General features: G+C 47.6%; 1 protein-coding gene across 1 annotated transcript in view; it reads right to left on the reverse strand.

Moving 5' to 3' along the window:
• LOC144768129 (zinc finger MYM-type protein 1-like) overlaps window positions 1-16507 on the reverse strand; it is a 40138-nt gene extending 23631 nt beyond the window's left edge. The window contains exon 1 of the mRNA XM_078651550.1: window positions 16353-16507. The gene's annotated coding sequence lies outside the window, so the exon portion shown is untranslated. The remainder of the gene's footprint in view (window positions 1-16352) is intronic.
• Between the last annotated feature and the right edge of the window lie 50 nt (window positions 16508-16557).

Below are 16557 nucleotides of genomic sequence, written 5' to 3' on the forward strand. Positions count from 1 at the left end.
GCCGACCTCTCCGCACGTATTAGGGATTGAAGCAGTCACAAGTCATTCCATCGGAAAGCTGCGAAAAAGTCTCTCGCTCTCTCGCTATGTAACACAAGCTTTGATAAGAGCAACAATATCCCTGGCGAAGGGCAGGTTCTAAATGAAGGGTACTCACCACACGCCCCCAGCGATTCAGACGTGAGCGAAACCGAAACCTTCCGTGGGGCGGGACTTACGTCTTCGGAAGCCCGCGCACGCGCCCACGGAGTGCCACGGAGAGAAGCAGTGCTGGTGACGCGGGGCTCCCATGCCCGAGGGAGAGCCCCGCGGTGGCGGCTGAAGTCCGAAGTGGCGGTAAGTGGGCCTTACTTGTTGGGGGGGGGGGGGTCAAGGTGCACTTGTGTGTGTGTGTGTGTGTGTGCGCGCGTGTGTGTATGCGACGGCGGGTTCTCTGTATGTATGGGTGCGTGCTTGCATGGGCGCTCGTGTGTGTCTCTGTGTATGCGCATGTGTGTGTGGTGTTGGAGCTTCCCAGGAGACAGCAGCTGGCCACAGCGAGCGCGTTCGCGTGGCCCGCTCAAATCGCCTCCTTGGAGAGAAAATGCGCGCGGCCAGGTGCTGTCTCCTGGAAAGCAGAGTCGCTAACAATAGGTCTCTGGCGAGACAGCGCTTCGCGCTGTAAACGCCACGAGACCTAAAAAGGAGTGGTCACACTAAAGATTCACAATACATGGTACAGTGCCATCACCGCTTTATTTACCACGGACACTAGTCCACTGTCAACTATGAGGCACGTTTGGTGCACTCAAGATCACTGGGTACGCCCTGAACCATGCATGGTCAGGGACAGGCCGAGTCCTCTGCACTCACACTAGATGAGCATGACATCAGGGCCAAAATTAAAGATGGGATGCCAGGTTCGCATGCAGTGGGTTACTCAGACCAGAGGTACTTACCTTTATACCAAAGCAGGGGGCATTTCTGTCTCAATGCCTTACATTGAACTATGCAGCCAAATGCAGCAGTTCTAACAGGTGACACATGGTCCTTCTTCTAAGCTTAAATAGCAGCCAAACATCCCATTTTATAGTTTGAAGCCGATGAATGAGGCACTGAAAAAGACCCACCCATTGGAAGTTAGTGTAGTTTAACCAAGTGTTCTCCATCACCTCACACAAGACGATGAACATTCAATCAATCAGATTCTTTTAGAGCGCAACTACTCACCTGAAGATGCTGGGGGGGTTGTAGCAGATCCGTCTAGGGCCCTGCGGTTCAGTCGAAGAACCAAGTCTTGAGATCCTTCCTGAATTGAGGCAGTTATGGTGATTGCCTGAGGTGAAGAGGAAGGGTATTCAAGTTCTTTGCAGTGAGAAGGATCTTCGTCCATTCGTGGGCTTGCGGATGCATGGGATGGTGGCCCGGGCCAGCTGGGGGTGCGAAGATTTCTGGGTGGGTACGTGGAATGTAAGGCAGTGGTTAAGGTATGATAATCCTTCGTGATGTAGGGCTTTGTATCTGTGGATGAGTAGCTTGAAGGTTATTCTTTTAATAACTTGGAGTCAGAGGAGGTCTCTCATGTGACCGGCGATGTGGCTGCGGCAGGGGGTGTTGAGGGTGAGCCTTGCGGAGGCGTTCTGAATGTTCTGAAGTTTTTTAAGGAGTTTCTGGGTGATGCTGGTGTAGAGTGCATTCCCGTAGTCTAGTCTGCTGCTGATGAACCTGTGGTTGACCTTCTTTCTGGACTCAGTGGGGATCCCCTTGAAAGTCTTCAGGAGTAGGCGTAGCGTGTGGAAGCAGGATGATGGGACTGTATTGATCTTGCGGTTCATGGTTAGCGAGGAGTCCAGGATGATGCTGTGGTTTTCTGCGTGGTCCGTAGGTGAGGGGCGGTTTACAAGTGCTGCGGGTCACCAGGAGACATCCCAGGCGGAGGGTGTGGAGGCCCGGATGAGGACTTCGGTCTTCTCTGAGTTGAACTTGAGGCAGCCAGGTGGCGACGGTATTCATCCCGTTCTGGATGTTGATCCTGACGATTGTGCGTTCATTTATGAGAGAGAGGATCAGCTGGGTGTCATCGGCGTAGGAGACGATATTGAGTCTGTGGTACCTGACGATGGCTGTGAGGAGGGCCATGTAGATGTTGAAGAGAGTGGGGCTCAGGGAGGAGCCCTGGGGCACTCTGCATCTGATCTCTGTGTGATTCAGAGTGGAATGGTGGTAGTCTGACTTTCTGCGTTTGGCCAGTGAGGAAGGAGTGGATCCATTCCAGGGCTTTGTCACGGATGCTGGCGTTGCGTAGTCTTGTGCATAGGGTGCGGTGGGAGACAGTATCTAAGGCAGCCAAGAAGTCCAGGAGGATGAAGGCAGCATTTTGCCTCTGTCGAGAAGGGTGCAGACGTCGTTTGTGGTGACAAGGAGGACAATCTCGGTGCTGTGGTTGCTTCGGAACCCGGATTAGGAGGGGTCCAGTATGAGGTTAGCCCCGATGAACTCGGAGAGTTGGGCACTGACAGCCTTCTGAATGCCCTTTTCTGGGAAGGAGAGCGGTGAGATGGCTCTGACGTTCTTGAGATCCGTCGGGTCGGCAGAGGGTTACTTCAGCAGGGGCTTGATCTCTGCATGTTTTCAGTCCTCCGAGAAGGTGACGGAGTTGATGGTGCGGCAGAGTTCACAGCAATAAAGGCGCCGCCACTTTTTAAGATGTGGTGCGGGCATGGATACGAGGGTGCTCTGGAGTGGATGCTTTTCATGATCTTGAGGTTGTCGTCAGCGGTGAGGGAAGTCTAGCTGAGCAGGGTCTCCTGGGGCCCGGCGTTGTTGGGTGCGTTGGCTGCGGGTGGGATGGGAGGGTCCTGAGTGTCGAAGCTGTTGTAGATCTCCTTGATCTTGTGGTGGAAGAAGGTGCTGAGTTTGATTCAGAGGTCTTCGGAGGGTGGGATGTCTGCTGTCTTTATGGTCGGTTTGGCAAACTCTTTGACCACTGCAAAAGGTTCCTGCTGCTGCGTGTGTTGGTGTTGATCCTTTCTTGTAAGGTGGCTTTCTCGGTTGTTCTAATACCACTGCAAAAGGTTCCTGCTGCTGCGTGTGTTGGTGTTGATCCTTTCTTGTAAGGTGGCTTTCTCGGTTGTTCTAATAAGGTGGTGGTGTGCGGTGACAGCAGTTTTGAAGGCTGAGTGGTCTTCTAGGGTTTTGCTGCTCCTCCATCTCTTCTTGAGCTGTCCACAGGTGAGCCTGGATTCATGAAGGATAGGAGATTAAAACCTGGCTTTCTTGGAGTCTTGCTTGCCTGTGGTTTTCTTGAAGGGGCCAGAGTGTAAGCACAGTTGGCGATCCATTGGTGGAGGTTGCATGCTGAGGTGGTAGCATCCATGGATGTCGGTGGTGGGTTTATGGTGAGGGAAGTGGTGAGCTGCTCTTCTGTGAACTTGTTCCAACTTCTACAAGGGTGGTGGTGGGCATGGTGGTGTACGGTGAGACATTGAACAGCAGAGTAAGGGCACCACCAATGGAAGTTGAAAAAAAAGACCATTCTAGTGACCACTTTAGTCTGTAAAAGCAATTTCAATACTGGGTCAAACAAAACCCCTAAGTTTTTAAATGAGTTGGAAGTGTTGGATGCAAGAAAGAAGAATGTGCCTACTGCAGACTTGTGTGCACGTTTAACCTACAGGTCATAGGGTTAAACAATACTCTGCGGAGAATTGTCTGTAGCATGCAGGTCAAAGTTTGCAAACCATGTGAGTCAGCACTGAAGCTCGAAGGAGTGAAGATGGTTGTACTTTGATAGTGCTTGCCAGATGAAAGCATGGTGGACCTTTAAGGAGCTTTATGGGAGTCGACTAGTGTTGTTGCTCCAAGACTTCAAATTAACACCACCACCCATACCCTGTTATAACTGCAAGTTTGTATTTATAATGGATATTTTCCTAGAGGAATTCTGGAAAATGATTTGGCTGGCCTCCAGATGTCTCCTGTGGTATTTAGGAAAATGAGAAGCAGAATATATTTTGCAAGAAAATCTTAAAATCATGGTTTCTGACAAGAGGTTCCCTGGAATTCTTGATTGCCTATGGTAACTGTTTGGCCATCTAACGGAACTGTTATGAAAATCATTGTATTTCGAAATTGTCACCACTCATTGTGTGGTGAAACACTTGTGAATCAACAGTTACAAGAATTTATCCTGAGGAAGGCTTTGCAAATTATATGGGGAAGCTGAAACTGCACAGACGGTTCTCTATAAAATCTTATATTTATACTTTTATCCAAGGCCCCCTTTTGTCCAGCACTTATAATTTTCTTACGCCAGACAGATAGGTTCCAGGCATGAGTGTGTGGAAGAGCGCATGTTTCATGGGTTATTACAGTACCACTGTGATTTTATTGCTCTATCATTAGGCCGTGCACTCAATTTTGTCTGGTGTGCCTAAGCAAATGAGTTACATCGATTAGCTAGGGTTCACCGGCAATTACACAGGATTACAAAAATAAATTCTTCAAGTATGGTGGCACCATTTCTACGTTCCAGCTTTCTGCTGGTTCCCTGTTTCCTTTGTTTGGAGCTTCACGTTAATATAAGCTATGAGACTTAATTTACCAACTGCAGGGGTCTCTGATCAACCTTCAGGTCACAGCTTGGAACTCACTAACACAGGTCAGGCAACGTATGTCTCAGTAAGGTAAATGGAATGGTCTGGCGGCCATGAGTTTACATCCGGACAAAGCAGGCTCAACCTTCCATCCTCCTGAGGTCGGTTATTCAAGTAAAATAATTTGGGTAATGGGAACAGCTGATATTTACAGTGCTTACAATCAACAGAAGCAAGGTAGGAAAAGCTACATAAGAATATGTTATTATTTTACAATATTAGTAACAGTTCTTTGGTTTAATATACCTGCTGAAAAGATTTGATGCAACTTGCATGTCACGTCTTCGAATTTCATTTGTTAATGTGGCTTCGTCTGAATTTCGTTTGAGAATTGAAGATTGCAAATCCAAATCTCAGTAAAACGGTTCACTGGGCTGATGTGTTGGTTGCACAGACACATGTCCTGCTCCTCGGAGGGAATGAGGCCAGGGGAATACGGTTCCTTAACTGAATGTTTGTTTTACTGAGTAGGAGGTGTGGCAAAAATTACAATTTTTTTTTTTTGGGGAGATATTTTTACATAAATTAACATTTTCAACTTTTGTTATTTGCTCCTACACCCTCTTTTTCCTCATTAAATTCCACATCTTACATTGGTGGGTGACATGTTTTTCCCCCATTTCTGATCCAAATATTCTCGTTTTCAGATTGTAAGGCTGAGAGAGGAGTGCCCTACGAAGATCAATATACCGATGGATGGATTACCAAGGGGCTGGCGTGGGGTGCTTTCGAGGGCTGCGACGTCACCAGGAGCCATGGCGGCGGAAGAAAGAGGCAGGAACGAGTGTCCTTCACAATGACTCATCTATCTATAGCTTCGGCAATGTGAGGGGGTGGGGGGAGCTGCAGCTCAGACGAGGCATTTCAGAGCTCGTGCTTTTAGCGAGATTACGGCAGCACGCCAACCTGCAAGGTTCGTGTATCTGGGTAGGCTATATCAACCAATGTAATAATAAGAATCAGCTCAGATCCAACCTAGATCACGTTCTACACCGACACACCCTTATAATTGGAAGGTGCAGCTTTAAAAAGAATTTACGGTCCACTGCCCCCTCCCACACCCGAGGTGCCACAGTGAGAGATGGGGAGAGGTGCACGTAGAAGGGGAGGGAGGGAGGGGGGATAAAGGGTGTGGGGAATAATTGGGTGTGGAATGGGGTAACAAAAAAAAAGCAGGTGGCAGATTAGCTATTGCGTGTTTTTCTGGAGCAAAAGGGTCCAAAGGGTGAAAACAGCATTGTAGAAATTCACACATGTGTAAACATTAAATAATATTAAGGTCTATGGAAGGGGTAGCTCTCTTCAGAGTGTTTCAACCACTCCTAAACTTCACGTCACACCATTGCCAATATCCTCTCAGTGGTAATGGACGGAGCATCTGAATCAATCAAACACTCACACCCAGTCAAAAGGTCTGGGTTTAATCCATCACCGTTCTTTAGCCCACTCTGCCACACCAGTTCAGACATGGCCATATGCAAATCAGTCTGACCCTGTGCCTCATGGGAACAGTCCAGCCCGAACTGCCAAGCCATGCCTTCCCTGGACCGGAAACAAGCATCCTAGGACCAGTTTCTGGCATTTCAGCCGTCTTCAGCCCGGCTTGCTTGAATCCAGTGGCAAAGTGAGCAAGGGACTCACGTTTGAGCATACCCTGGCTGAAGACGGCTGCAATGCCAGAAACCGGTCCTCGGAAGCTTGTTTCCGGTCCAGGGAAGGCATGGCTTGCCAGTTCGGGCTGGACTGTTCCCATGAGGCACAGGGTCAGACTGATTTGCATATGGCCATGTCTGAACTGGGGTTGCAGAGTTGGCTAAAGAACGGTGATGGCTTAAACCCAGATCTGTTGACTGGGTGTGAGTGTTTGATTGGTTCAAATGCTCCGTCCATCACCACCCCCTTTTGTACCGCAATATCCTCTCAGTAGCAGCCTAGCAAGGATGCCGTGGGGCCATTCTGCTAGCACGGGAAATGCCCCTGTGACTGCAGCTGGGGTAGTGAAGTGCAGCAATTTACAGGGTTCAATGGGCTCCTCATGGCCCTGGTGCCACTGGCCCTGCTGCTTGAATTGTAGCTATGACCCTCCCCCCTCTACCTTCTCACACTCCATTAATCACTAATGTCTTCCCCCACCCCCACAGCTTTCTGAAATCCTCCATCTGTATACATCACGCCTCGTCTGCTTCCACTGCATCTCCAACTCATCACTTGGTCTTTCTACGTCAGGGCTCGAGTTGGGGTACCACGCGGGTGGACGGCGTCCCCCCACCTATTTTACCAGGAGCCCGATTACTGGAGCAAATGGAGCCACACATTCACTCTTTGGCCTCTCTGGGGCGAGATGATCGGAGCTCATTCAGAATGCAGAACGCTGCTCACTCGCTGGCATCTCTGATGCAATCGCATCTAAGGGGTGAGCAAGGGGAGGCAATGAGTCCGATGGTGCAAGCCACCTTTCGTGATGTCACTTCCTGTTGTGACGTTAGCGTCCCCCCACTTCTTTTTTAGGACTTGTGCCCTGTTCTACGTGTACTTCCTTTGGTCACATCCCCTCACCACACCTTCTCTCTCACAAGCACACACTGCCTTGCTCCTCAACTGCAAACAAAGCATTTCTTTTACTTTGGTGCTATGAATATTTCAACACCTGTGTACTTCCTTTGCACACTTTCACATAAAATAGTAATTAGACTTGCCCCATATGGGACCATCCATGTGTGCACCGTTCAGAGAGGCCAAGGACTGGATGAGCATGTACTCTGAAAAACATCATGCTTCACTGCCAACTGAAAAACTTGTACGGCCTTTAAATTCCGCTCCAAAGCTCTCAATCGTGGCCTGGGATTAATACGTGTCTACATCCTGGGCTCACCTAAACTATAGGTGACTCGGTTCACAGTATGCACTATGCAAGAGTCATATGTTGCATGAAAAACACACAGACACAGCATCTGGAAAAAGCGAATACTCGTGAGGAATGCATGATGAATTAACACCTAGAAGGGGACTGGAACTGTGTTTCTGACATGGATTACCTTATGGGTTTTTACAGCCCATGTTGAGAAACCGAAATGTGTTTTGCCTGTAAAGTTAAGAATATGACCTTGTAGTATCCACCCCACCTTAATCCTTAGCTAACTATAGTGTCAATGGGCTTAACAGTGTAGCCAAGGAAGGTGAGTAAATGAAGAACTTAGGCACTTTAAAGTGGAAATCTTATGCCATGGAGCAAATAGTATGAATTCTTCCATTTAATCGCTATATCCCTATTTATTTATTTATTTTATTGTTTTATAGAGCGGAAATTTGACCCGTTAGGGTATCAGAGCGCTTTTCAGAGTCACAGAGTCAAACAATAGGGAGGATAACACAAGAGTACTGTAAATTAGGGGGAAGGGGTGCTGGATACAAGAGGGATGGGAGTATACAAGGATAGTCAATATTACAATTGTTGAGGACGGACTCCGGTTTCTTGGTGGGGCGAGGTCGCAGGATGGAGGCAGTAGTGCTTGGCAGACAGGTAGCACATCACTCTGGTTAACCCAGTGTTTCGTGATTAGTTAAGTATAAGGGCTAATTTGTCATTCTGTTTTTCTTCAGTTTCAAAAAATTAGAAATATTCTTCTCAATCAGATCTGTGCGATATTTTGTGGGTTCCATATGTGACATTAACATTCCATGTAAAGAAGTTCACAGGATGGTTCACACTTCTTGTAACATTATCATGCAAATGGAAATATATTATAAGGGCTCGTTTAGAGTGTAAATTAGTTAATATGTATTATACAATTTCTCAAACTGATGTAAGAAATGCAATTTTTTAGGTCAAGACCTGCGTAGGCTGCGCTTGCGCAGTCGCAGGGAGAGATCTTATGTTACATATGTGGGGGCTTAAACCCGGTCCTCTTCTCCATTGGCTGGCTTCCTAAACGGAGGCCAGCCATTGGCGGAGAGGGGCGTCACTCAGTTCAAGACGGGATTCGGGGGGGTGTTTTTGGTGTTCTTTCTCTCCCTGACGTCATCGGCAGAGAGCAGCCCCTCATCACGCTGCCTGCACGCTCAAGTCAGCTCTCTGATTGGTGTTCCTTATTAACCAATCAGAGGGCCGACTGGCGCGTGCAGGCAGCATGAGCAGACTCTGCCTCCTCTCCACACAGCGCAGCCCGGCCCAGGTACAGAGGGGGAACTAAAAACACAGTAGTTTCCTTTCAGGCATGTACTTGTTTTTTTTAACCATGACGGACATGCCCACAATAGCCGTGACGTAATAGCGTCGCGTCAGGCCCCCCTTTTGTGATAAAATTACTGACGAGGTTGAGGGCGGACGATACCACCAGAAACCCTGGCTAAAAGTAGGGGGGTTCGGTTTGATGCAGATAAACTAAGGCTGACTGACATTTATCCCTCGCATAGATAGACAAAGGTGGCTGACGCAGAGTCACCAAAGAGAGGAGAGCGAGCGTCACTTGCGCACGATCAAATGTTCAAGAAACACAAGCCTCAACCCCTCCCGTTTCAGCAGGCCCTGCACGCGGCCTCCGCCCCCTCCGTCGCAGCGGTTCTCTCATGAAGAGAGTGGCCCTGTCAGCCCGTTGAAAAATGGCGGAGACCGCCCCCTGTGGCCCTTGTTTCCTGAACGCGGGGTGCCCCATCGACACAGTGGGGAATACCAAATGCTTAGCTGCCCACCCAGAGAACAACTGCCCTTGTGCCAGCTCTCCACAAAACATCTGCCTATCACGTTTAATCTCCCTTCATTATGCACAGTGGTGCAATAATGTTCCAAACAACAGCTGCCCGAGTATGCATTTCACCTGCTCTACCTTTCCCAGGGAAAACTCTGCAAACGCACCATAGATGAAACCTGCCTCCAGTGCACCGGCTCCTGTGACAAGACCCTGTGAAACACCCCCAGTGAATCCATCTCCTTGTGTTTCACCTCTTCAAATAGTCGACAACTGCTCAATTCGACCACTGTCTATCTGTTCCGCCTTAAACAAACCTGCAGGCAGATGTGCGGGGAATACGTCTGATATCACGTTGGAAAGTACAATTTCCCCACTGAACTCTCCTAGGACTTGCGTGGTGTCTGTACTTTGCTCAGAGGCTTCCAGTTCTGATTCATCGTTGAGTTCCAGTTCCTCTACATCCTCATCATGTTCTAGCTCTTCATCAAATTCCGACCCCTCGTCGAGTTCAAGTTCCTCAACATCCTCGTCTGTTTCCAGATCTTTAATATGCTCATCGAATTCAAGCTCCTCAACATCCTCGTGTGGTAGTTCCTCCATTTCCTCGTCAAGTTCTAGTCCCGCATCATGTTGTGCATGCTTTTTTGCCCCCCCCCCGTTCCTCGTTGTGCGTGCTTTTCTGCCCCCGTTCCCTCGTAGTGCGTGCTTTTCTGCCCCCGTTCCCTCGTAGTGCGTGCTTTTTTGTGTGGGGCTCTGTGTGTGTGTGTGTGCAGCTCTGTGTGTGTGTGTGTGGGGGGCTCTGTGTGTGTGGGGCTCTCTGTGTGTGGGGGGCTCTGTGTGTGTGTGTGGGAGGGGGTCTCTGTGTGTGTGTGGGGCTCTCTGTGTGTGGGGGCTCTCTGTGTGTGTGGGGGGCTCTCTCTGTGTGTGGGGGGCTCTCTGTGTGTGGGGGCTCTGTGTGTGTGTGGGGGGCTCTGTGTGTGTGGGGGGCTCTCTGTGTGTGTGGGGGGCTCTCTGTGTGTGTGGGGGGCTCTCTGTGTGTGTGGGGGGCTCTCTGTGTGTGGGGGGCTCTCTGTGTGTGGGGGGCTCTCTGTGTGTGGGGGGCTCTCTGTGTGTGGGGGGCTCTCTGTGTGTGAGGGGCTCTCTGTGTGTGAGGGGGGCTCTCTGTGTGTGTGGGGGGGCTCTGTGTGTGTGGGTGGGCTCTGTGTGGGGGGCTCTGTGTGTGTGTGTGGGGGCGCTGTGTGTGTGTGGGCGCTGTGTGTGGGGGGCTCTGTGTGTGTGCGTCTCTGTGTGTGTGCGTGGGTGCAAATGCAATAGGTCTCGCATTTGCGAGAGATTAAGCTATTGACATTGTAAATGACAATGCCATTTATTTATCTGTTTTCAAAACCAACACATAAATAAAAATTTTATCATTTACAATGCCAATAGCTCTAACTTTGGCAAAGGCGAGAACGTTGCATTATAAATGCTTGTTATGTTTTTAGTATCAAGAAGAAGTATGCTCCACTATGCTGGGGCTCATAGACAGAGCTTATCACAGCAGTGTTGTCCTATTTATTACTGTTGTTATATGGAGATTAAATATCACCAGAACTTGGAAAGCTCCTACTCTACTTATAGTAGGTCACTCAAGGAATTAATTTACAAAATGTTAAATGATAGAGGAAACGATAAAATGTGGCTAATTAGAAGACATGACATTTTCAAAGAATTTCAATAACGGATTATAAGGAAGCTGGGAAAACTTAGTTTCACTGTTTTAGCAAGATGTTGTTTTTTCTTTTTCTATATTTCTGCTTGTTGCATTTTCTTTAATGTTCCTGTATATGATGTAATGAGTATTTGTACTCGTATTTATCCTTTTCTCCGTCTTGAAATGCCACATATTTAAAATAAAGAAACAAACTAATTGTATTTTATCTGGGGATGTTGTTTGTTGGAACTATGCAAGTACATTTGGTTTACTTTAATCATTTGAGTTTGAATGCCTCTAAAAATAATGAGATGTTTCCGACATGTGGCCCCATGTCATGTGTGACATCTTCAACTGGTCCTGGCTTTTTAGCCAACAGCAAATTGCACTCTAGAACTTTAAGTTGTGCTTTAAAATGTTATATATGGGGTCAATAACCCCAGCATGGAAAGTGCTATTGGATGAAATACTCAGAATGGCTGGGAGATCTCGCTTATGGCACAGTAGTATAATTCGAAAATGGTTCCCAGCTATATATTTGTAACCTGTTTCTGTACTTGAAAAACAGTAATAGTCTGCAAAAAGACGTATCAATGGTTACTAACTAATTCTTTATTTCATATCCATTTTAAAAACCTCATCGTGGTAGGTGGAATGGTAATTTTACTCTTTGTCTACAGATTTGGCAGCTAAAAGTACTAAGGTGCACCAAACCCTTTCGGAAGAATTAAACCGCTCCTTGTTTTAAATAGCTCTGCTAGGGTTCCATTAAATACAGCCTGTATTTACGTATATAATATGCTAAGTTTCAGCAGCGCAGATGCTAAGTTCTACACCAGAATTCTGGAAGGTGCTGCTATTATAAGCATTATGCAGCATCTATTAATCCATATGAAGCAAAGTACACATTTTATATAGCTTTATAGCCTACTGCGGAGGCTGTTCCAGTTGTTAAAGGTCTGGTTCAAGGATAGGGCCTTTAACAACCAGTATAGCCCGAGACAGAAGGGCTATATGGCTATTTGGAGAGTCCACCCACTAAGGATAGTATGTTATAAATTAAAAGGGGAGAACCAGGGCTCGAGTCAGGGATACAGGCAGGTGGACGGTGTCCACCCACTCTTTTCACAAGGTGGACGCCGTCCACCCTGCTAAGAATTTGAGCCCCACTCTAAAATATGCTGAACTGGTCCCGGTGTCATTTGAGACACCGGGACACATTCAGCTGCGCCTGCTCTGTGTCTGCTTTCCTTCCCAGCAGCACTGTGCAGGCGGGGATGGGGGTTTGTCGTTTTAGACTCCAGCTGTGCCATAACAAAGACCAAACTTAAGGGGCCATTTGGCCTCCTTTTGTCAGAGTATGCAGGGTGGGGCCTGCCTGCAGCCTCACACCTAGATATAAATGAAGTAGAAGGGAAACAAAAGCACTGCAAGAATGCCAGATGTGTTACTCTGTCCCAGTGCAAAATAACAATATAAATACCAGTATTTTGTATTTGTTTTACAGCACTATTCATCCCACTACAGGGTGTCAGATCACTTTACAATAAACATACACATTGTATTGTTAATAGATCACACAAGTGTGTAAATCATTGTACATGGTGTGTTGCATAAGACAGTGAGGGGTACTGGGTGTAGGAGTCACATATCATCCTTTATAGCTCACTGTGCTATAAGAGGATTAAAATGCTACTGTGTGTAACAAAAGGATCTTTGCGCTCAAAGCAGCAACCCACTTATCTATCTACATAAAATAAGATCTGCCATCTGCATGATGTGCTATGCAGGAGGAGCATTAACCCTGTATGCTACTTTAAGTCAAAACTAGGACTAGACAAAAACAGACCTTTCCATCAAATGTGTTAACCACCAGACAGCTAAAGCTATCACATCTATGGAAATGTGCTGCACATGGAATATTACGCCTGGTGGAGTAGGCTGGCAGCAGAGTTAGTTTGTCAATCCTTGGGTAAATGAACCCATCACGAGCAGTAATGTCACTTCCTGCGATGCCACACGTCGTGATGTCACTTCCTGTGATAATACTTAACTTGGAGAGTCCCCCCACATCTTTTTTGGGGGGACTCGTGCCCTGGGGGGATGTATACACAAACATTAGAATGTTGGGGCAGAAGGCTTATACCAGCAATTAATATGCCTGAGACACTTCACGGTCTTAAACATTCAATGTTTTAGTTAGCTGCGATCCTGTTAGAATGAAAACGGTCAAACTCAGATTACAAAAATAACCCTGTCTCTGGATTCACTGTTACTGTAACGCAGTGGTTCCCAAACTGTGTGCCACGGTGCCCCGGTGCGCCGTTAGAACTTGCCAGGGGCGCCGCGCACGTCTTGGGAACGTGGAAAAGAAAGTATGCTCTGAAGGAGATTTAATGTGTGAAGTGTGTACATTGACTCTCTGCAGCCCCAAGAACCAGTGCGGGACCACAGCTTTCTTTAGGCGCTGCGGCAAGAACGTGCTCGGACTGGGACTTCAAAACTGTCCCAGCGCTGATTGACAGAGGTTCATCAGCCTTATCTTAGCAGGATTTAGGATTGGCGGCAGAGGACGGATTCTTCACGCAAAAGGCAGAGTGGAGCTGCAGGTGCTCTAAGCAGGGGGGGGGGGGACATCAAAGCCTCGTTAACAAACAAATGGTCTTTTAAAGACCTGGGAAGTGCTCGGGTGCAGCTGTGTGTGTGTGCCCGGGAAGCTGTCTCATCGCGGGCGGACACACACAAGGGGGCGGTGGCTGAAGCCCTTTGATTCCAATGGGCGATGCCCACTGGCACCCCTGAAGTGTGAATCCCCCTCGAGCCAGTGACCTACCAACCAGGTGAGAGCCCTCATTCAGATGTCCTGAAGTCCTGAACACTTTACCCATTTCTCCAAATGCATTTTTTAACGAATGAGCCAAAAAAATAAATACTGCACAAACATGAGGCACTTTGATGCATTAACTTTAGCTATAAATTCGCAGATAGTGGAGACTGGCAAAGCTAAGGGAAAGTATAAGGGGCAGATTTAGAATAACCCGCACCATGGCACAAAAGTGACGCAACGGCGGCGTAAAAGAGGCACAAGGGGCTTGTAAATCTGCCCCATAGTTAGTAGAGGAAAGGGGAAAACTGTGCTCGCGCCAAACTACTTCATTGGCCATCTCCTTGATGACGTCAGTAATCAGTCTGAAAACATATTCTCACCTAACCTCTGTTGCGCCTGAAGGTCCACATAGCTCAGTGATAAACCCTATTCACAAGAGACAAATAAGTGTCTGGTGTGTGCCAGAATAACGGGCCTCGTACGAGTGGGCTGTTCTTTTCAGATCCCTGTGCAAACTACTGTTTTGGTAATTATCACATCCATCGCAATTATTACCATGTAAATTTCGGCAAGTGACCCCTGTCGAATTTTACAGGGGGGAAATGGAATTTCTGGCACAGAGCACCCAAATCCGCAAGTTATGCCCTATTAAGCTGTGTGAAGAAGACCCGAGAGTCACCCCAGAAGTGTAAGCGCTCCAAAGCTAGGAACTTGTCTGATTGCGAGGACGTGAGAGAAAGACACCCCTCGGGTGTGTACATCCAAGAGGCGCCCTTCTACAGATGAATAACCCTGCCTGCGCCAAACATAACTATATGTCAGAGGGCCCCAGAGCCTCCCTCGACTTGTGATTGCACCCGACCTGTGCTATGAGGGAGAAACTCTCTGACCCGTGTTTACCCCTTTAACGCACATCTGGACAGGGTAAGAGGGTTTTTAGTTCCTTTTCTCATAAAATGCTTTTACTTACAGATCTTTCCCTACAGGTTCTTCTGTTAATATATATTATTTCTTGTATGTAACCCAATTCTTACTTTATGTCCCCAATTAAGTTATATACACATCTTTCTGGGGTTAAGAAAAGTGATTTACTTATTTTATCTTCTAACTTTTCAATTGCTTGTGTAAAGCACTTTTAATATTTTGGTCACGTTTGAGGTCTAAAAAAACGACATGAATAAATAAAAACTCCTACCCCAGGGCTCCACTGTACCAAGCCTTTCCCCCACACACCACCCTTACCTTACTGGTCTCTTTCCTTTCACAATAACTCTATGATATCACAGCTGTGCCCAGCACAGCACAGGACTTCTTACTTAGCACGGTCTTCTGTCGCCACAAATTTCAACCTTACCTTTCCCCCTGCATCTCTTCTAATTTAAATTATTCTCCATGACATTCTAGTGAAGTCTTAGATTTCAGTGGCTTGTGCCCTACAACACATTTTCAGTGCCACATTTTGGCACTGTCCTTTTCTAAACACAGAGACCTCCAACACATCTCAACTTGGTGTTCAGCAGCTTGAAATTATTAGCATGGGGATTGTTGGAATGGGAATGTTGCCCACATAGAAAACATGTAATGCAGGGTGCAGGACCTATGTTGTGACTTTGAGGGGTGCATAATGATTGCCCTAACAGCAGGCGTAGAACAGCTTTCCATGTTCTGGGTAAGTTACACAGAGAGGTGGGGCCAGCGTCCCTGGCTTTAGTAAATCGGTTGAATGACCAGACATTTTGATCGGTGCCAGGGAGAGGGTATGTAGTCTACCAACACCTCATGCAAATTTCTGCTTTTCTGTGAACCCTAGATTCTTGTTGTGATATCACATGCTTGCATACAGTGTGTGTATGTGCAACAACTACTTGGTGCAGGTTTGTTAGTGCTTGTATGGTGAGAATTATGTACTGGGACCAGTGAGATCTAGGTTGGATGGCATCTTGTTCAACACAGAACAAGATAGAGGGTTGATAAAGCTTTTGCGGACAGTGGGATGTATTGATTGTGGCTGGAATGCTCAGACACAGACATTGATGTAAAGGAAAATGGAGACCGGGCACCCTTTTAGAAATTGAATGAAAGCCCTGTTAGTAAAGTGATGCTGATAAGTTCTTCTGGCACACTGCTGTTCAGTGGATGTTAGGGGCAAAGGTGGGACTGCAGTTTATGTTGTTCAAGGTGAAGAAGTTTCTAGACAGGGCTTGTCCTTTTGTCTGTCTCTAATCATGGTTACAGGGAGGCTAATAACTGCCAGGTGCACATAACTCACTTCTTTGTGCCAGTGTTTTATACTCCTGCTTGAAGCCCGCATCACTGCTAATTGCTTCTAGGTACTGAGCAGAGGCTGGGCTTACATCCCCCCCCCCCCCCCCAAATCAAAAAGTAACATAATGGGGAGCCGCGGCCAACAGCCATTGGGTCAAGGGAAACGTGGGTCAAAAAAGTTTGGGAACCACTTCTGTAACGTAACATTAAATACCCCATCTACCCCCGCTCCACGCCTCTCATACCGCAGAGATGCGCAGATCCCGGATTGAATTGTTGTTCCCCACGAGTCGCGGGGGTTGCCCGGGCTCGCGATCCGCCACTACGGGTTATGGAGTCGAGCGTTTCCGCCGAACGGGAGGGGCGCACTGCAGCTTCCTCCTCGATTTCAGCAGTGCGCAGCTATCAGCGGCAATACGGCTGCACGTAGCCCTCGGGAGGCGTGCCCAA

Source organism: Lissotriton helveticus, chromosome 7 (assembly GCF_964261635.1).
Source record: "Lissotriton helveticus chromosome 7, aLisHel1.1, whole genome shotgun sequence".
NCBI lineage: Eukaryota > Metazoa > Chordata > Amphibia > Caudata > Salamandridae > Lissotriton > Lissotriton helveticus.